The 22939-nt window shown below is 27.9% G+C and overlaps 1 protein-coding gene across 3 annotated transcripts in view; it reads left to right on the forward strand.

Annotated features, from left to right (window-relative positions):
- LOC106682373 (proton-coupled amino acid transporter-like protein CG1139) overlaps positions 1 to 22939 on the forward strand; it is a 95340-nt gene that overhangs the window by 10677 nt on the left and 61724 nt on the right. For 2 of the 3 annotated variants that reach the window (XM_067052224.1, XM_067052225.1), the window contains one exon: positions 21759 to 21896. The gene's annotated coding sequence lies outside the window, so the exon portion shown is untranslated. Of the gene's footprint in view, positions 1 to 10698; positions 10876 to 21758; positions 21897 to 22939 lie in introns of those variants that run through there. The other variant, XM_067052226.1, reaches the window with a different exon arrangement.

Raw genomic sequence — 22939 nt, forward strand, 5'->3', positions numbered from 1 at the left:
TAAATATAGTTTCAATATTCTTATAATATTATATCAGCCATTTCTTCAATATTATTTAAGTACCTACATTATCTGTGATTATATCTTTTTTTTTCTTCTGTTGGCACTACAGACCTTGTAGATCTTTGGCCGCTCGAACCAGCCTCTACTACTGTACTTTTTTATTTTATGACCCCTTTATAGTTATTTCTGACATCCAGGGGGGGAGGGAGTTATCTACAGGTGACCAACCAATTCTTACCATGGTAGTTTTTTTAATTTGTGGGACCACCACTCAATGAAAAATGTCAAAGTCCGTGGCCGGATTCGAACAGTCGCCATTAATGTTCCTAGATGGCACCTACACCTCAACCACCTGAGTTACGGACGGCCCCTCCTTTCCTGTCTGCTTTAGGCTACTGCTTTCCAATTTGCTGTATGGAGCTTTATCGCATCTTTATAGATTATGTCTGTCTGTCTGGTTTATGGCCTCCCATGAGGTCTTTTGCCTATGTCTGGCATTGATTGTGATGTAGAGGCGTCCTAATGAATTGCTTCGAGCCACATGGCCCACCAATCTTATACTCCTTGCCTTCATATCATGAGCTATTGACTGACCAATCTATGCTAGCAGTACACTGTTAGTTCTTCTCTTCTTCTTCGCTCCCGTAATTGTACGGAGTACTTAACATTCATATTCCTCTATTCCGCTTTTTAGGGTGCTTGTGAGGTCTCGCAACATATTAAAATATATACATACAAAAAAACAAAACAAAAAAGAATAACAAAACAAACGCTTAGAATAAAAGCTAAATAGTTATTATTCAAACTCAAGTATCGTTCATTCAGCATGAAAGTGTTAAAAACTCTCCCAATTTCCACAAATAATATCGTACTCAAAAGAAATTTCTTTATAAATTATCAAATATTTTCAATATTCGACATTATTTACCAATTTGAGTAAATTATTCGAACTTCTGAAGTTTTTAACCGTCGAAGTATCATTTACTCACTTTCCTAAATTGAGGGGGAATTAGTCCAAATTACAAATTTGAGGCTTTCAATACCATTTAAGTTAATTAAATTCAAGATTGATAAAATAAGCTCAATTTTATGGCAGAATGAGTCCAATAAAAGCAACAGTTAAAGAAACATGTTTGTGGGTCTTAGTGTCATTCGTTCACCTTATGAGTGTTCACTAATTTCAACTAGACTTTTCCTCTAAGAAAATTTCGAAGGGGTGCTGAAAAAATCTTCGGTAATTAATTGACGAAAATAATTAAATTTTTGATTTACTGGCTATAATAAACGGATGAACGTATGACGATTATGTACTAATGGCAAATCTCCAAAAGATATATCAGTGCCATAAATTTACCGTGATGTTATCTTATTCCACTTCTAAATATATTCATCTATAACAGGTATACAATATTTAATAGGTACGATCAAAAGGTTCTTCGTGATTGTGGTAAGAATTTTATTAGTACTTTCATATTTTTTAAATAATATCATCGGTTAGACACTTTTTGGGAAAATAATATTATTATTTATATAAATAATAAAAAGTGTAAAATAATATTCATAATTTATGTATTAGGTACCTCAAAGAACACTGAGTTAAAAGCGAATCAGTTAATTATAAATGTCGACCTCAAAAAATCCTTTCTAATTCTTGCTAAAAATTAATTATCAGTAATAAAAACAAATTCAAAATGAAGATTAAGATTAAGATCGTTGTAAAAATTAAAATGTTTTCTGTTGTCCATCTAAATTACAGTTTGTTTCCCTCAGTTATTTTTTTAGACCTTTGTTTCTGCATCAGAATCGATTTTTTTAACTTTGTTGTGTTGGGAGGATCACATAATCAAAATAATTAAAACATTTGAACAGAAAGCATCTCTATTTATCAATCTAAAATTAATAGTATCGAAATATACAGCAGTTGTATGTGTGCAATGGTGACTGAATAAATAAAAACAAGTATTATAAAGTACTTAAGAAATACCGATAGAGTATATATTAATTAAATCTGCATTTAATGAATACTTGGACGATATTTTCTTCACAACAGATAACAAACAGTAATAAAGACCTTGAACAAGAATGGGGACAAGTATGAAGATTGATACCAAGCTGTTTGGCAATGAACGTCGATAATTAATCTCACAAACAATTATTTTGCATAGAGTTCAATCGCTCATTGCTTTCTCTAATGCTATTGTTAATAGATGAGTGTTGAGGTGGAAGGACAGGTACTGCAGACACGAAATATTTTGCAACTAGTTTCTTAACATTTTAGGCTCTACGTGGCTCGTTTCTTCGTAAATTTTATTGTCTATTCCTGTCGTTTAAAGTATAGTAACATGGCATCATACCTTTTGGCTTCAAAGTTCAGATGATTTCTTTGGACAACAGTTATTGCTAGGTATTCCAGTAGGAGAGTTGTCAACACTACGGGCGTGCGTACTGTTATACAGACCTACCTGGAATAAGGAAGCTCTCGATCCACTTCCGCAGGCTAGAGCGTGATCTGCGTTGGGAATCAGTCTAGTAGGTTCCGCTCAATTCATGGTCGCCGTGTCAACCTCATTTGGACATATGGCTTGTCAGTTTATTTATTTATTTTTTATATTACAGTTAAAATAAATATAACTAAAAAAGATAAAAATAAATTAAGATATTTGTAGTTACTTCCCGAAATACTTACATATAAACTGTCAAAATCCTTTAACTGTCATTTTAGTCGTTTCTGAAAGGATGTTTTCTTAATATGTTAATGCATTGAAAACTAATTTTTCATTTTTTATTTTAACATTTATTCGACGTTTCGGGGCCTTTTCTCTGCCACAAGGGATTCATTAGCAATGATTTTAACTTTTTTCTATATATCGGAAACAACAATTTCTTGAATAATATATTTGTTTCTATATTATACCTACCTTTTCTTTAGTATCTCATTTAATTTTGTTTATAAAAATAAATAAATTGAAATAACGTAAAAATAAGTTAATATAACTCTTATAAGCTGATAACAAAGTGTTTAAAGAATTATATATATATTACTTCTCAAAACACGGCCAAAATATGAGCACACATAAACAGTGTTAATTCAAGTTTAATTTTTATCGTGTTCCCATCCAGCATTTTCTTAATTTGTGAAAGTACAAATACGTTGATGTCAATAAAATGTAGCATTTACCTTTGAAAGATCTATAAACTCTTCATAACCACTATAGATTTAAGAGCTAGGGTTTTCTTACATCCTTCATATTGATTTATTACAAGGAAGTATTTAGCTATATATTTAAATATATATATTTAAATATTTTAGTTAAATTACTTCCATAATTTAACATAAATTTATGGAATTAAAGAGTTACATGAAATAATTATTAGATTTCTTGTCTTTTAATATCCTTATAATTTCTATGAGTATTGTGGAAAACTTCTAGTATTTTAATTTAAAATACGGTTTAACTAATTTTAAAATTTGATGGCTCATATAACTTGGTTATATCTCGTAAATGTCTTGAAATAAGTTATTTGTTTCTTACTGGAATGGCTTGGAAGTCCTTTGGTTATTATAACAACTTGATTTTTTGTTGTGTTTTAACAATTGATGGTGAGAGGTATAATCTCCTGAAAAGGTTCTCACTATTTACAACACAATACCAAATGAACAATTCTGAATAATATAAATACATTGTGAAAAGAAATAAATAAAAATAACAATAGTTGTGTAATTTAAGAATGAAGAGATAAAAAAATTATCAGGCAAAAACTAATGGTTTTTATCAAATTCATACAATAAGTAACTAACTTATAATGAAAAAATAATAAATAAAATAATATTAATGATACTAATAAACATAGAGTTCATAGCAGGATTTCTAGCAGCACCCAGCCATCGGGTGTCATTGAATTACCTATTTGTAATCCACTGCAGATTTAACTGCTAGTAAAGAAAAATGGAATTTCGTAATCTGTGTTTTTGATTAACTCGTATATCGATTCCATCTGAAACAATCTTAAAATAATTTCGTCTCGTCATGGTTCTGTCCTGTTTCTGTCTTTTTTGTTCATTTTCTCTAGAAATAAAATATTTATCGTTTGGATGACGGATTTTCAATTAAAGTTTACAAAAAGGGCCAATTTTTTCTACAAGCAGAAAACCTCTGTGCCCTCTTACTGGATAAGTTTTTTTCCACCAATAATAGTAGCTAAATGTAGATACACTTTAATAAATTTAAGTTTTTTAATTACAAAAACTATGACTACGTACCATATTATTACTTAATAATTTAATGGTATGGTGAAACTTATCACATGCTATTTTTCAATTAATTTTATTATTATTTATAGTATGTATTGTTTATTAAAGTTTATTAAAGTCCAATTAAATGATAATCTTGTTCTTATATTGTTGGTTTTATACCTATGTAATGTTTACTTTTCAAATTGATTTTATAACTATTTGGTAAATCTATTTAAATATCATGGCTGCATAAATGAAGTTAGTTAAAGAACTACGGCAATATAAAGAAAATATAAACCTATCGAGGAAAGTTAGGACTTTTCTAAATTCGATTTTCTTGAAAGGCCCTCTACGTTCTGCTCACCACTGCTGACAGTTGATGTCAGCTTCGAAATTTCTCAATATCCAAACCCTGAATGAAGGTATAAAGCTCCTGTCAAAATTTATTATTTTGGTCATACCAAAAGCCAATCCTCACCTTTTAACATTACTTTTTTTTTATTCGATTCAACCCGATTTTCTGTAACTAGTTACTAAAATAAAAAATGAAATTTTCTTTTCACACTTCAATTCACCTCGGAAAGGTTCAAATTTTTTAATCTAATATTTAAATAATAATTGTACGATAGGTTTCTATTATTATACCATTGTATTGTTTTTTTTTCAAATTTATAGAAGAACCCTCAGGATGGAGGAGTACTTCAAAACGTTGGTCTATTTTATATATTGTTTAAAATAAAGGATAATTGAAAAAAGTAAAAATCACTAAATATTATCATTCAATTTTATTAGTATTTCTTTGGTGCGCGGTCATAAGGGCTTAAGTCACTTTTTGAGCTTTGTGAGACCATGTCGTAGTATTATCCAAATCAGAGCTACCGGTTGGTATTAAGGTCTTATGCTTCAGATAGATTTACCTCTATATTATTTTATAAAAATAATAATTACAATAATATCAATAATTAGATTTAACATAATGTTTTGAATTTTGATTTTTCTCTCCTAAAAAATTCATATTTTCGACTTAAGCCCTTATTAAGACCGCGCATCAAAGATTTATATCTGCGTTTTTGTTGAAAAGAACAATATTTGCAATTAAAAAAAAATGGTACAGCGTTATTTATTCTATAGATTTTATATAACGTTGTCCCCGATCAGAATATATTAGATTTATTTTTTAAATAACATTCAGTAACTATATCTTTTTGTACCTGATCGGTTTTTTTATAACTTATATTATATATTACAACACATTTTTTATAACTTATAAATTACAACACGAAAAACATATTTTTTTTAAATTATAGAATAAGATGAAAAATTATATTGAAAAAAGAGCTCTTAATTTTAACTTATTTCTCAATATTACACATAACTTATAATACCAGTTTAATAACACTTAATAATTTTTAACATAATTAACGTAAACAAAATAAAGATTTAATTTACTTATCAGTTACTGTGAATTTTAATTTTCGTCAAACAAAAACATTAATTTATTACTTTGTAAAGTTTAGTTACAATATAAACGTAGTGTAATTAAACTGATGGATCGGATTGAAGATGTCTGCGGAACGGATATGGCCCGCGGATTTTAGTTCGGATACCTCTGGCAGGTGAGTTTTGCATAATCCTCGATCAAGAAACAGTAGCATTGTACCAAAGGACTGAATCAGAAATCCGTTACTGTTTCTAATGAAGCAGGTCTATTTAAATGACGTTAAATTTTTCCGCATACATTACCAACATTTTTTGTATGTGTTATTATAAAATATATTGTAAACCAAACATAGATTTAAATTTCACTGAGTCCGACCTCAAGACCAGCATTGCTAGGGAGTTCTACCACTCATTTCTTACTCTGAAAACAAAACAAAATAATTTAATAGTAATTTAATATAAAATTTTTAATAAATATCATTATACATCACATTTTAAATATACCATGTATATAATATTAATGTGAAGGATATGAAAATTATATTTGTTCTGGAACGTAGTTTTCTTTCATCATTTCCATCATTTAGAAACCTAAAATTCTGGGAGGAATTCTCGTTTGGCTAAGACGTAATTCTTTAACTATGGAATATATACTTTTTAATGAAACAATAATCATTTGACCTTGCTCAATATCGATTATTCCATAAAGGTTAACGATCCGTAAAATTGAAACAAAGAAAGGCTTAAACATATCCAACTATCTCTAATAACGGTGTCTTAGAATATAATTCTATATGATCCCTTGTGATAGCTGTATGTTTAAGGGACCCTGAGCTGTGTTCACAGGCTTTTGGAGATTTAAATTGAACCACAGATCAAATATGTTCAAATAATGTTGAAATTTATGACAGGTATATTGTGTTAACTATATTGGAGGCTTTTACTTGCATCTCACTTTAGCACCATATATCATATTCCTCCCATCTTTAAATTTTACTTGTTTCATTTTTTTTTTCAGTTACTAAGTATTTAATAATGACAGAGGGCGGATCATGTTAGTTGGAGATAGAACAATATTTATGTTAAATGCTATAGTAGGGATTAATTCAAGGAAATTGTTCCTTCAACAAGGAAAGTAGCTCTTTCATCTCTCAAGGATCTTTGACAACATATAATTTTACATTTACCATAATTTTACATGGCATCTCTATTTATTGATTAAATTAAATTTGAATTATACATGCTTGTTCATACTCATGATAAATACACGGCCAGGTGTTTCTGACAAACTGATCGTGAATAACATTTCACATTTATGTTGAAAAATTGAAGAGTAACCACAAAAAAAAAACTAACTACATTTTATAGTTGTCAGCGTAAAAAAGTACCTAAGTTAACTTCAATAAACATAACAGTTTGTCTGTATACTTATAGTGATTGCAAACCATAATTGCAAAAAGAGGTATTCTAAATTATTGAAGGATATTCAGGGAAATGTGGTTTTACAAACATAAAACCTTTTTCAATATTTTAAATCTGACTTGTTCCTGAGATTATTTAGCTTTGTGTAATAGTATGGTTGAGTGTGACACTAACTAGTCAATAACCCAATTAACCACATTTAATCAAGGAAGGTTTGACGTCATATGACTTCATTTATTTTTGTGTGAGACCTTTTCTTCGTTTTGTAGGTACGTCAAGAATGTAAACACACGAACAATAAATGAAAGGGAAGTTAACAAATCGCTTTTAGAAAAGTAGTTCACCTTGGTACGTTAGTCGACAATAATGTAAACATTCCTGATTGTCAGAGTATTACGTAAGTTCCAGCAAAGAAGCAAGTTCCGGGAACATTAAGAATATCCATTTATTATAAACTTTTTTTGTGGATTAAGTATATTGTAATACTGACTTAGAAACAATGAAGGAGAATGTAATTGTGTCAATACTAGGATACAGTGTAATTAAAAGCAATTTTATATGAGTGATGAACGAGTCATTTTGTATAATTTGTTACAAACACTCGTTGCCGAGAGGCTGTTCCATAACAATGGAGTCCAACAATTGCTGGGTTGAATGCTAATGTTTGCATTGGCCAGTCATTCATGGAAACACAGGAACTTGGTGCACATATTGGGGTAATATACAAACTTACCGAGGTCATTGTCTTTACTTATTATTAAAGTTTATTTATTTGTTTCGCTTAATTTTAACGCATTTAAATACTAAGGTATTTAAAAGGTAATTAACTAAGGTATTTAACACAATACGTTTATGTTGAATAAAGTTACTTTGGTTAATTTATTGCTGGCCATTCAAGTAAAGAATAAAAATTATTAACTTTCAATTAAATTATGATATTTCAATAAATTGAATAACTTTCAATATGATTGAAGTATTTCTTAATTTCCTGCAATAAAAAGACAGAATCGATACTATGAGATTTTATTTCTATCGTTTATAATAGTTATTTCGGTCATAAATCTATTGATCTGAAGAAAATCGTTAAATGAGTTTCAGATAGTTAAAAATGTTGTATGGTAGTCACAGCTTTCGCAACTTAAAATATTTCAAAATATTTATATATTACTGCTTTATTTAAATAGTTAAAAATCTGAAAAAAAAATCTTTTGATTCATTATTTAATTGGAAGTATACTAAAGATAGTACAATAGACTAGGGTTATTTTTCGTCCTGGGTCCACTTGCAGACTGTCTTAAAGCTTATAGGATTGGCACTAAATGACTACAGTAAAAAATATATAATATGTTTTATTCTATAATTCTTGATAGAGAGCTTAGTAATAATAATACTCAGTTATAATTTAGGTATCCAACAGTAACTACTAGTGCACCTTAATGATAAAACAAAAAGCCCGGAACTCTAAGTAACTGAGTATAATCGAGTTTAAAGCTTTGGAAGATCCTTTTGAAAAGGTTTCACAATGTACGATGCGCTCCGTGAATGTTGTCCTTCGAAAAACACCAGCTTTGTATTTAGGAATTTTTTTGGTTTCTATCTAAAAAAAACAAACATGCATAATCGTTTGAACGTATTGTTTTCAACACACCATTACCTTTCCCTTCTTGCCTTGACTTTTTTAAAAGTTTCCAAAGCTCCTAAATTGCTCTAATTCCGATTTAGATAGGAAAATGCCTTTCCTGGAATGCACGTGGAACCGTTACTGGAACTGATGTGATAGATAAATTTAATTAATACTTTACAATATATTTGTGTTTATTAGTAAGCCCATATTTAATTTTTATTTTATCCAAAAAAAAAAAAAAATAAAATTGATTAAATTATTTTTACTTCTTTGAAGAAATGGTCTGTTTTCAGAGGAAGCAATATTATAATAACTTTTAAAGACCTTTCTTTAAACCAGTCAATTTTAATAAAGAAATAAAAAAAAAAAGCTTAATCTAAAATGTAAATTCTAAAATTTTATCTATTTTGGTTTTATATAATATTAACTGATGATACTGGTCCAATATTATTGATTTTTTAGCCTTCATTTTGAAATCTTTCAAGAGCATGTTTATTAAAAAATTATATTGTAACTTAAATGATATTTAAATAATAGAACAAATGCATAATAATTGTTGGATCTTGTGTCAACTTTAAGCTAAGATGTTAGCTTTCAATAAGACTTCTCGGTGCTATGATTAAAACATTAGAAGACCAGGCACAGCTCAGATGATGCATTGCCATCAGATTGAAGAAAAAAAATCTTGGCGCCCAGCCCGTGCCAAGCGCCAGAACCAGTACTTGCAGATACCGGTTCGAGCTGACTTGAGCATCGACACATTTGGTTGCCAAATTTAGAAGTAGTTTTTGCGCACTAAGGCAGGAATGATTGAGAAACCAACGAAAAAATCTATATATGGGCTTGAGTCCTTGAGGAGGGAGAATAAAGATTAAGAAATGGAGATTAAAAAAACGAACAATCAAAAATTGATTCCAGTCCATTATAAAAATAATCATATCAGAAACAATAAAATTAAAAAGAACCCAATGGTAATCCTTTTGTTAACCTGAGCGTATCCTAAGCCAGTTTAATATATTTCGAGATATTTGTTATTAGCATTAAATAATATTTTCGAATTTTAAATTAATTTAAATAATCTCACAATGTTTTTAATACGATTCATTTAGAATACGATTCAACGTGATGTATTAGCGACGATGTGGTATTTAGCAATAGTATTCGGATTGCACATGTATTAAGCTTGTGTTGTGCTACTTTGATGTCACGGTTTTCTAAAGTGAGAAAATTTAAATTAGAAAAATATAATCTTAATAAATTGGGTAATATTACAACAATAATTAAAGTATGTATTACGGAAAGAAAGTACATTAACTTCATCGTTTTTTATGTTTTTTTTAAATTTTATATACATCCTTCCTTGCTTTTGGGCAATATGATACTCCTACGATAGCGACATCACTTTTATTAAGTGCTTTTTTATTACTTGCACTTTACCTGTGGAAATATACCTCCTACAAGATTATATTCTGGAATATCTTTGTGTATTCTTATATTGTTTATACTCTTAAAGAAAAACAAGAGGTTCACAGAGAAAAATGTCAAAAATCGTTTTAGAAACAAAATATGTAATTATGTTTCTTATATTTTACAATTTGAATTTAATTCCTTTTTTTGCAATGGTCTTATGCAACTTTTACACAACTGAATCCATAGCCTTTCTTTCCCATCGATAATAGAGAGGTAGTATAACTCACGTTCAACGACGTTATGCCGATGTTAATTATAGCAAATCGAAACAGCAATTATCCGTTTCTAACATTCTATGTAATGTAAAATGGCGTCATCGCTCATTCGGGCCGTCCGATTTTTCTTATTCAACAGCCGATCAATCACAAGTGTTACCTGATAAAAATATTGAGATTAAAGTCGGAAAAAAAAATTTATATATATATCACGCCAAAAGTGAAAACAACATCGATGATCGCCTGCTTTTAGATAATACAGAAGGAGATAAATGGTAGGTGCTTACCAGTGCTGTTCATCTTCCGACAGTGACTTGTTGCCGTATCTTTTCCTCATGAAGAGGCAGCAATGTGTTTTTATCATTTATCTGGCCTTCGTTTCCACGGGGTAGAACCAGCGGAAATTGCAAGTTGGAGGGAGGAAATTCGAAAACACATTGTGTCTACTGGGGCTGCTCTATCACACGGTGAGTACTGCGCCTCGTCAAAGGGTTAATATTTTTACATCGGGGTATTTTTATAAAGGAAAGGGAAAAAATATTATTGTGAACATTTTTTAATTTATTGATGATTTAAAAAAAATATTCTTTTGTCTTAAATGGAATAAATAATGTTAAGATATCCTTCAAATACTCATAAACTTCAGCAAATTTTCATTCCAATCACCATTTCTAACAAATTTATGTATATCTTGAAAAATACCAACGGGTTTAAATTTTAAAAAATACATTATTTTTAGTTTAATAAAAGAAATCTGAGAATTTTATTTATTAAATTTAAAATAAAAACATCTATAATTATTCATTTTAGATTCCCACGTTGAATAGCATGTAACTATAAATGTTACATATTAATAATAATCAATTTCATTCAAGTAATTTTCCACAATAGGTAAATTTAAATACATTGTGTCGATGGTCAACATCAAAAAAGTCGAAAGATTTTTGCAGACTTAAATTAAGTAGTTTCAATCTCTTAGTTCTGTTATGAATAAATGAGTATACAATTACACGTATGAAGTTGATTATTGATATATTTACTAAATAGATAATTGTATATAAATTAGATAATTCTTATTATTTATATTTCAGTATAAATATTGAAGTAAAAAAAAATTAAATTTGTTCAGTTCAGAATTTAAATATGTTAAGAAACTGTACACATTTATGAAATTGTAAACTAAGTTACCTAAATTACAATGGAATTTGGAAATGTTTCTAAAAAAATTAACAAATATATTATTTCACATTTTACATCTATATCTGTCTCTTTCCATTTAAAATATTTATGTTTATTGCGTTATAATAATTAATTAGCTGAAACAGAAACTACTTTATTCAGCTCTTTTTAGATAGTTTTTTATATACAAAAACTTTTTAAAAATATATTATTAAAAATAATTTGTAAATAAATCTTTAAATAATCTTTTAGCCTTGATGAAGGACTGAAATTCAGGACAAAACGTCGGGACAAAGAAATACGTTTTTGTTTTCTTGTGAATTTTTTCCTGACCGCTCCCCCGACCATTTTCTTCTCATAAAAGTAAATCTGATCAGAATTATTTCAAGTAGATTATACTTGTATGACAAAATAAAACTTAAAACATGTTTTTTTTTTTTATTACCTTCAATGAAATCAATAAGTCTAAATGAATATATCTAACATTTTTTCATTCAACCTTATGGGTTATATACCTTAGAGACTTATGTATTTGCAGTAATAAGTTAATTTAAAAATCCTACCCGACAATGATTTTTAATTTCTAATCTTTTTTATGATTTAGATATTTATTACTATGATAAAACTTCTTTAAAACTAATTTGAGAGGTTACCATATTGATTTAGTAAATATCGTAAAAAATCATCGACAATAAAATTTTAAATATTCCAACAATTTTGCAATATATGTACAAGCATATTATATGTTTAATATCAATCGATTTTACCTGTCAAAATGGTTCCTTTAATATATATGAACTGATAATTTAGGATTATGACATTAAACAGGGGTTGACATTAAAGAAAAAAAAAATTAAATATATGGATTTAGAGAGATAAGAACATGACTAAATTTAAAATGTTAATAATACCTAACAAAGCTTTAAAAACTGCTTAAGATCATTTTGACTATCCCTAATTAAGCTCTCAACTTTATTAAATTATTGTTTAATAACTTCTACTTGTCAATAAAAAATGGGTCATACACTATTAAATTCGTTTAAGAATATTCCTAATCGCGTTTTAGATAAAAGAACTTTCACTGATTACTAGAGTATAAGTATCTATTACTCTTTATCTTTCCCGTTCTGATATCAGGCAATAAGTCTATAATCATTCAGTAGCATCAGCTTTATAATAGAGTGAGAGGTGTAATTATGAAATTTAACCTGAACACACTATAAGTGTCTGATAACAGTATAATAGCGTAACATAGGTCTTAGGGACTGACTTTTTTCGCTTATTTATTTATGCTTTACCTTACCCCATTTAATCTTAATATTTTATAAATTTTCTTCACTTTAAAATATCCTTAAATATAAAAAAAAATTGATTCTCATTTTATATTATTAGAGATGATGATGAATAGAGTGAGCTGGGACGAGGGTCCCTGAGCGTTTGCTTTAGAAGGTTGTGAATTCGATTCCCATCTGGGTCAGTCAATATTAATTTCACGGTGGCACCGAGATTAAGATATAAAATTTCCACTCTGAGGCTGTATATGTCCTCATTGTAGGACTTAAGCCATTAGAAATAAATACGTTGTACCCTTCTATTTTCATTATGTCATCAAATCCATTCATCCACTTATTTGACTCTAAAATTTAGTCAGCTTGATGGATTAGAATTAATCTTAACTCCATCTATACAACTTGCTCTGGAAAGTACTATTATGGATAGTTGCATATACCATTATGCATGTCAAGAACGCGTTGGCAGGGTTGGTGCAGGTATGTTTCATCATAAAATGAGTGATGATGTTGATAAAAATCGATTATTTATCTTTTTGACATTTTCATTGATTGCAACTAGCAACGTATTTACTTGTGTGTTCTGAAAGTCACACATGCTGTGGTTCGGTTTTGAGGTTTGGAATTGGATCCTGTTGGAACAGGCTATATTTTGATTGGAAAGGTTTATATTCGAAAAAGAAAGAGTTAGATTTGAATGAAAAGGTTTAATAACAGTAATAAAAGAAAAAAAAGAAATGCATTTAAATTGACAGTGCTTGTCAAACCTTTTGAACCAGATTTTAGTATGTTTGTATTCCAAGTTCCGGGTTATATGTTGTGTCGAAAGAATCATGATACAAAAGAAAAATAAAGACAAGAAAATCATTATTCACTTTAATGAGAAAACTGTAAGAAATTAATACATTAAGAAAAATATCTCACATTAAATCTGTTATTTTGATTAATTAAATATTTACATTAACGCTTGAATTTACTTCAAAGAAGTCTTATCATGTAACTAAAGTGAATTGCGGAATCATTTGAAAACCATGTAGTCAGCAAGATACTTCAAAAGTTTTATTTAACTCTTAACAGTGAAAAAATACAGAAAATCAATTTTTTTCAACGATTCAGTATAATACACTAACTTTAATTTTAAACTAAAAAATGTCGTTGCTTAAATTTTACAAATTCGTGAAAATAACAATTAACGTTAATTTTGATTATTGTAATGGTAATACTTTCAGAAATCACAGAATTTTGGATTTTTTTTTCTGTTCGTGTAGAGCTTTCAATCTGGTCTGATTTATGTTTTTCAGTCCTAATATTGCCTGAATTTACGAACCGTTAAGCGTTTAGTAATCTGTTATTTGAGAAGCTTATGACTTTATATTGGTACCTTCTTATAATTTTCATAAAGTCGTTTTTTATTTGTATGTTCATTGAACAATTTAATTACTTTAAGAACTGTTCCCAATTCTTTTTTAATACTTTTTTTTTAATCTAACTTATCTTGTTCTTTATCCTATCGTGTAGTTCTGCTAACTGGTCTAACTATAGGACTACATTTGGTAAAAAAACTAGCTTGGTATAGACAGGAGGCACACACTTGAAAAACGTACTACATTTCCAATTAATTACAAGTCACCCATTTACATGATTATAATAAAGGCAACTTGGACTTATTATGGAGTTAAGCTTTGAGGCTCCAGTAAACCATCGAATTCCTCTAGTAAAATCTTCAATGCTACTTCCTATATCAAAGATAAAATCGTCCATGACCACAATGTTGCTGATTTAGCCAGAACAAAACATAAATCCTAACATGATAAACTTCCTATCAATCCAACCTAGTTGTCAATAGCCTTTCTCCTATTCCCATTCCTGATACTCCTTCTAGACCTCTGAACAGAAATGGCATCAAGACATTCTAATCCAAAAGTTTTAATGGAGTTCTTTTACTGGATCTATTCTTCACAAGTCATCATCACCATAATTCACATTACATTTACTAGTTGTATTTTTTATTTAATACAATAAATTTAAGTTGTAATTTGAAATAAAAAAATATATTTAAGATATGAAAATAATAATGATAAAATAACAATAACGGTGTGATTCTAAGAGATTCCAGCCAATTTATTTTAAGGTTGAGTTCGAACCTAACGAAAGTTGTTCAGCAACAGAAAGAATCTGAGGTGATATTAATTATTGTTTGTTATTGAGTTAAGCTTGTGGTTATGCAACTAATTACAGAAATTAGTACTAAAATACCCCGTAAATAAAAATTTATTCAATTAATAAATTTACTGTCGAGCCTCACCTAGATTTATCAAATTACATTTATCATTGAAAGTGTACTATATATTTTATGCCGAAAATATTATTATGTTTAGATCCGATCATTGATGTAAAATATAATTTTTAGAAATTCTCCTGTTGCAACAATTAAATAGACAGAAGAACAAACAAATTCATTGGTAAACCTTTTCACACCTTTGCCAGGGATTGGGGCTGATCTTTCGTCAGTTGTGATGACACAAGAGAAAGCAGTTTGTAAGATATGTATCGCACCGTTGGCCAACCGTTGACCACAAGATTGTTTGAATAATTACTGCACCAGAAAAATAACGTGTGGAATTCATGCAATGGAATTCTCTTACGAAATGAGTAGAGAGAATAATTTTCATATTAATAATTAAAATCGTTTAGATACACATTCTAGACAGCAATAAAAAAAAAAAAATAGAGATAATGATATTACTCTGAACGTCTGAAAATAATTAATCATTTTGTAATGTTGCTTATACATCATTTGAGTAGCTTTAGATTAAAATACATTTTTGTTCCTTAAATAAAAATTTGATCCTGAATGAAAGCACATTATGAATATGCTATATCCATTGCTTATATCATTACTTATTTATAACATTTAATATAAATTCATGGAATACCACCTCTGGTTCAAAAATTATAGTTATTAATAACAATATAATACAAATTATTGAAATATCACTTGATATATTGTGCAGAAAACGAAATATAATCAACAATGTGTTATCAACTTGTAAAATCGGATAATTTCTATTATGGATCATCTACCAAGGACCTTCAAAACGCTTATACTATAAGGATGTTCTTTTTAAGATAAAAATAAACAAACAAATAAAACGCACATATAATAAGTTATAACGAGTTTTAATAATATATAAAGAATAATATGTCATCTGCGCATTACCGAAGTTTCTATTTGATGGTTGCAAATATAAACCAGCAGTTAATTTCTTATTTCGATGTAAGTTAATTGATTATTTTGTATTTGTAACTGACATCACGTGTTCAGTTTCGGTTTTTTGGCATTGCGAAGAAAATAAAAAACAGGTTAAAATATATCAAAATCCACGATAGAAAAATTTGTTGGTAGGTCACTTTCAGAGATTCAGATTTATTATCCGTTAAAATACATTCGTAAATAAACGGATTCAATATTAAATGATTAATATTTTTTTCTGATTTTTTTAAAACAAAACAACTTTTGAAATATTATCTTTCAGAAATATGCAATATTTTAAAAATATGGAAATAATACACCCTTTTCTGATGAAAGATAAAAATCTAAAATTTTGGTCTAGACATAAAAAGATCTCAATAACATTGCTTAGAATATTTTTTTACATAAAAGAAATATAAATCTGGTACCTTTATTTTCCTTGTGATAACATTCATCGCTGTATATCAAATTTATTCAATAAAATGTAGTATTTTATTATCAGGAAAATAAACTTCTATACTCCATTTTGTATTCGAACAATGAATAGTAATTTATTGAAAAATTTATCAACACAATAAAAATATGATTCATTAATTGTCTTCCTTATATAAAAAACAGAAAATAATAAACTCGGTTAAAAGAGGAGACGTTACCTAACATCATTGTAAATTAAATGTGATGAGTAAAATAAAAGATAATATTTCTGTTATATTTAAAAAATAATATCAATTCAACCTTTTATTGTTCATGATTAATGTAATTTTTATTGTGTTAACATCAAATATCATGACTAAAAAAGGAACAACATTTTGAAAGATCTTGTAAAATCTGATGTAAATAAGGCGGAATAACATTTACAAAACAAAAAGTAGTAAAACAAAAACCTATTGGACCAGTTTTATAAGGCAAGGCCGAAACGATTTTATCCCATTTACCGATAACTACAGATATTATAATGAGACCTTGCGGGAAGTAGCATAAACAGCGGATCTTACACGATACCATTTTATCTCTAACATTAGATCAAGTCATCACTACCGGGCTGTGATAGATATAGCTGCACAGATGTAGAAAAAAATTTAACCAGGGAAATGACAAATTCCAATAATTCAGACCCAAAGCAGAGAATTTAATGTGAGGTACCACACAACTATGCTATTCGTAAATACGGATAGAATTAACGGAAATATTAATTACTTTCCTGAAGACAACACCTTATATTACTCAAGTCACTCGAAGTTTATTTCCTACTAAACTCGCTCAAGACTACAGGCCCATCTGGCTTCAAGGTTTTCCAGTCTATTTTCAGTATGTTCTTGTTTTATTTCCCTAACTCCCTTTTTTTAGCAGATTTTTTTTTTGCATTTTTTGCTCTTTTGGTACCGGATTAAGTTGATCTGATTGTCGTGAACTTTTTTCAACTACTTGTGAAATCGGATAATTCCTATTATGGATTATCTACCAAGGAGTTTGAGAACGCTTACTCCCTTATCCCCAAAGGAAGCGGTTCGCTTCAGATAAAAATAACAAATACAAGTTTACAGTGATTCTGAAGTTATTTTAAAATTACCTTATTTCAATGTTGAACTTGACCGAACACAAAGTGAGGATTGTGTGAATTAAATATTTACTTAATAATAATCCAAATTTTATAATTGGAATTTGTTTGGTTCGTTTTATCAGACAACACAACCATAACAACTTGTATTTTGAACACTTGACTCACAGACTTTACGATATTATCTAACGGAATAACACGAGGTGTTGAAACAATGGAAAATTTGAATTATCTCTGGCGAAACTCATCAACAAAATCTGCGACGAATTAACGAATCAAAAAGAGTTCATATAAATTATATTTTTCTATAAAAAGCACTAGGAGTAACAGGATTTATTTTTATCTATTGGACTTATTTTTTTCTTTAGCTATTAGATCCCAAAAATGTTTTCCTCCAACATTTTGATTGATATATAACAACTAAAACTGAATTCCAGTAACAACCTCAACAAAAAACAAAATAAGAAAATTGTTCGTAACAGAAAAATAAAGTCCTTAAAAAAAAATTAAAGCATATGTATTTAGTTTTAAAATTAAAACTTTGTTCCCAACTTTGCTAGTTTGGGAGGGATAATCATGAATTTTTTATATATAAAAATATATTATTCAAGTGAATCAGATTAATAATCGGTGTTGGTAAAAATATTCTTTATAATTTTTTTAATGGAATGAAATTTCTGTAAATAATGAATGCACTCGTTTACAGTTTTTTTAATGTTCAAGTACATTTTTTTGAATAGGTATATTTTTAGAAAATCAGACTAATCATCCAATAATCTATAATTGTATGATTTCCTAAAGTTTATCTGAAATTAATTTGCATTAAATAACATTATCATTCTACTCTCAAAAATAAATATTATCCATAAGCATATTATAGCTTTTTATTTAATGAAATTTTAAAATTAAACAATGGCTTTGTGTGTTGGAACTGAACATGATAACATTTTCTAATTAACTCAAAATGAGCGAACGTATTTTATTAGCTATTTGTATTATCAAATTGAATCGAGAAATAAAATACTCTTTTAAAACTGAGCCAAAAGATGTAGGTAATATTAAAACCACGACTCTCCCGTGTGATTAGTTCCTAAATAGCCAGCGGACACTTCTAACCTACGTAGTCCACTGCCAGGTCTTGAGGGCGGTTTATTGATAGACCTGAAGGTCAGTTTTGTAAGTGCGACCTAATGTCAGGGTCATGTAGTACAGTGTTGGAACATAGCTTATTTATTTGTACAATACAATGTAAGTTCACAGGAAAACTGAAAATTGAGGCATATTTTATAGAAGTACTTAAAAAGCGGCATAATAATAGTAAATACTACTTACATAGGGTGTATCCAGTAATTTTTTGAAGTGGGGTGGGCACACCTGTGCACCAGATGAATTTCATCCCCGTTATCAAAAATATCGATGTAAAAAATATTGCTTATATAATTTAATTCTGAAACACAATATATCTTTCTAATAGGAACTTGATAATAAAAGTGCTTGTATTTATGTGAAATGGAGAAACGTTATCCAGAAAAATATAATTTTCTTCCATCCAGGAGTGTAGGAGCGTCCTCTGCCCCACACTTTCGCCGGCTGGATCCGCTAGTTTAAAACAATACATAAATTCTAATTGTTATTAATCAACGTTTTATAGTTAATTAATAACAAATTAATTAGTAGTATAATTAAATGCCAATCTTCGGTAAACTGTAACAGTTGTCGCTCTCATACCATTGATTGAAAGGTAAGAATAATGGGTTCATTAAGAGTACTTGTAACAAATACTTTCTAGAGCTGTGTGTGCGTATGCATATAAATACAAAATACGACTTTTATAAATAAAAAATATTTTTAATTATATATAGTTTTATTTTAAATATGGGTTAAATGGGATCCCCAAAATGTTTTCCTCCAACATTTTGATTAATATCCTAGCAACTAAAACTGAATTCCAGTAACAACCTCAACCAAAAACAAAATAACCTTAAGAAAATTGTTCGTAACTGAAAAATAGAGTCCTAAAAAAAAAAAAAAATTAAAGCATATGAATTTAATTTTAAAATTAAAACTTTGTTCCGTACTTTGCTAGTTTGAGGGGGATAATCATGACTTTTTTTATAAATAACAAAAATCATAATATTCAAGTGAATCAGATTAATAATCGGCATTGGTAAATAAAGCTCTTAATAATTTTTTTAATAGTATCAAATTTCTTTAAATCATGAATCTACTCGTTTATCATTTTTAATATAAAAAATTATTCGATAAAAATGTTTCATATGTTATTAAGTCTATATTTAGCGATTATAACAGTAGCCTGAAAAATAAAAAATACTGGTAAAGTGATAATTCAATTTATTTCAATATTTATACAATTCAAATAATTAAGAATGTCTCTATTAAAAAAAAAATGAGTAACATTCTTCTTATAGATTCATATTAAATTAATTCTATCTTACTATTAAATACATATAATATGTATATTGTGATATACTATATATAAAGAAAGAAACGTAAGTAAATCGACGAAATATAATTTAGAAACAAAACCATTATATTTCAGTAATATTTCTTAATTATTCAGTAACCATATATAAAATAATGCAATCATTATTCATAATAACTTTATTGAAAGCTATATAAAAATATTGAATAAAGGCCAAGATGCAAAGAAGCGTTATAGAAAATATTTACTATATATGGATATATTTTTTTCCTTACCTCCTCTATTAAATAGATAAATAGCAGAATTAACATATATCTTAATATATACATATGTATTTATATATTTTGGTATATGTTAATTCTCCTATTTATCTATTTAATAGAGGAGGTAAGGAAAAAATAAATAAATAAAAATTTAAAAAAAATTAATATAAAATTGTTTCAAACTAAATCCACGGATATTGTACTTAATCATATCGAGAGATTTAATTCATTTTTTTTTTTATTTCTTGAATACATAATCATTTTACATGAAAATTTTTTTTCCCAGTAAAAATTACACTTTGGGATTATAATTAATAACAATGTTTATACCCATCAAATATTATTATTAAATGAATGAATGAATCAATCAATAAATAAATGAAAATAATGATATGATTGTCCTCGTAAGAGTTTGAAAAATCCTATATAAAAAAAACCATATATATTTTAATGCTAATTTAAAGAAACAATTACAAAAATTTTAATAACGATATAAGATGTTTTACTTATAACAAATCTAGATTTATTTTTGATGAACTTTACCGATATGGTTATATTCAATTAATTCATGTATATTAATTTAACTCTGATCGTTAAATTGCTAAAATTTATATATTTAGAGGTTTACTGGTCCTCTTTATGTCATCATTACTATCATTTCAAATACATCATATTCTTATGCAATCCTCAAGTTCGCAAAAGGACTGACGTTCCATACTTTCTAATGAAAGGGTGTGTCCAGTCTCCGAGGTAATAGCTACAGCATTCTTGGGACTGTCCAATTCAATGCAGTTAGTTTTCTAGAAATTCCAAAAACAGAGTCCATTAAACTTTTAGAGATTATTACTCAATAATTATTTTGTGTTCTATAAAATCGAATTGAAAGATACCTGAATTGAATGAGAATTTAGTACTAATACGTTTGTCATTAAAGTTAAAAGTGACCCCAATACACATTTCTCTACACTATTAAAGGGCTAGAACATGCCAAAGATGCATTATAACTCCCAAGACAAGTTGAAGGTTTGTCAAGTGTATTAGAAAAAAAAATGTACTTGTAATTTTTGAAGCACCTAATAAGAATATTAATTATTTATAGATCTGATTTCAAAATTCTCGTGCACATCAATCAATATGCTTTTACTTGAAGGCTGCTCATATCATATTTAAAAATAGAAAGACAGTTTGGCTAACTATATGTAATGTCGATGTTTATTTTATTTCGTTAATTTCTTTGAATGCATAGAAATAATGATTTTCTAATATGAGAAATGACATGATAAACAAATTAGAAGTGCAATGTTTGCATCTTATATTATTTTTACCATTGTGTAATTTAGTTCTTACGATTTTTTTTTTTTTCAGGCCAACAGAGTGAAACTGAATTACATTGTGGTTGGAAAAACCAGAACATCAGCAGATGAGACAGGAAGATACGTCTCCTCAAAGAAACTACTTTTAAATTTATTTTTATAACATTCAACTTGGATTTTTATTTTCTTTGTGAGTATAATTAATTATATTAATAACATTATTTATTGAAGCTTATGGCTGATTATAATTGCTAAGAATACACCAACTTTTTTAAACACTACTCTTATCTTTTTTTTATCTACAAAAGATCACTGTGAAATTATGATAAACCTAAGATAAATATAAACTTTGGTAACTAACACAAATTAAACAGTAATTATTATTCACAATACATTTTTATGACATCTTTTGTCTGTGTGTCTAGCAAGGATGTTGCTTTTGTTTCAAAGTAAACATGCGAAATGAAGGACATACTAAATCTTGTAAAATATATCATTAAAATGAAAAAAAGGAAAAAAAAACCTGATAATTATCCAATAAAAAGTCTTATAATTCAAATAAAAACGGTCCTAATTAATTTTAAAAAACGATGTGTCGGATTAATACGTTGGCTGGATATGAATTCAAGAAGATTGTCCTTTATACTGTAAATCATATTTATTTAAAAATATTTATCAATTACTTCTGTAATTAGAGTGGAATTCAGATAGTGCAAGTGGTAAGTAAGATTTCATTTTTCATTTTTAATAGCAGAAAAACAATTGTGAAAAAAAATAATCATAAAGAAAAAATTACAAAATATATATTTAATTTTAATTATGAACTAAAACATCATTGTTCTGTACTTGACTTCTTAATTAATTAAAAAAAAAAAAAGAATTATCATATTATTTGATTGAATCAGACTATAATGTGGCATTAGTAATTGAATCTCTTTACCATTCTTTGTAATGCTATCAAAGTTCAGTCAATAATGAATGCACTCGTTTATTATTTTTAATATATAAAATTAATCGATAAAGGCGTTTCATTTGTAATTAAGTCTCTATATAACAGTAACCTGATTAGTAAATATATAAAATGTTATTTTACGCGATAATTTTTTCTATATCTATATCTACTTCAATATTTACCCAATCGGGAAGATTATGAATTTCTTTATTTCAAACGAAACTAAATATAATTCTTCTTATCGATTTATATTAAATTAAGTATATCATAGTATAAAATAC

Source organism: Halyomorpha halys, unplaced genomic scaffold, assembly GCF_000696795.3.
Source record: "Halyomorpha halys isolate HHAL.00 unplaced genomic scaffold, Hhal_1.1 Scaffold409.1, whole genome shotgun sequence".
Taxonomy (NCBI): Eukaryota; Metazoa; Arthropoda; class Insecta; order Hemiptera; family Pentatomidae; genus Halyomorpha; species Halyomorpha halys.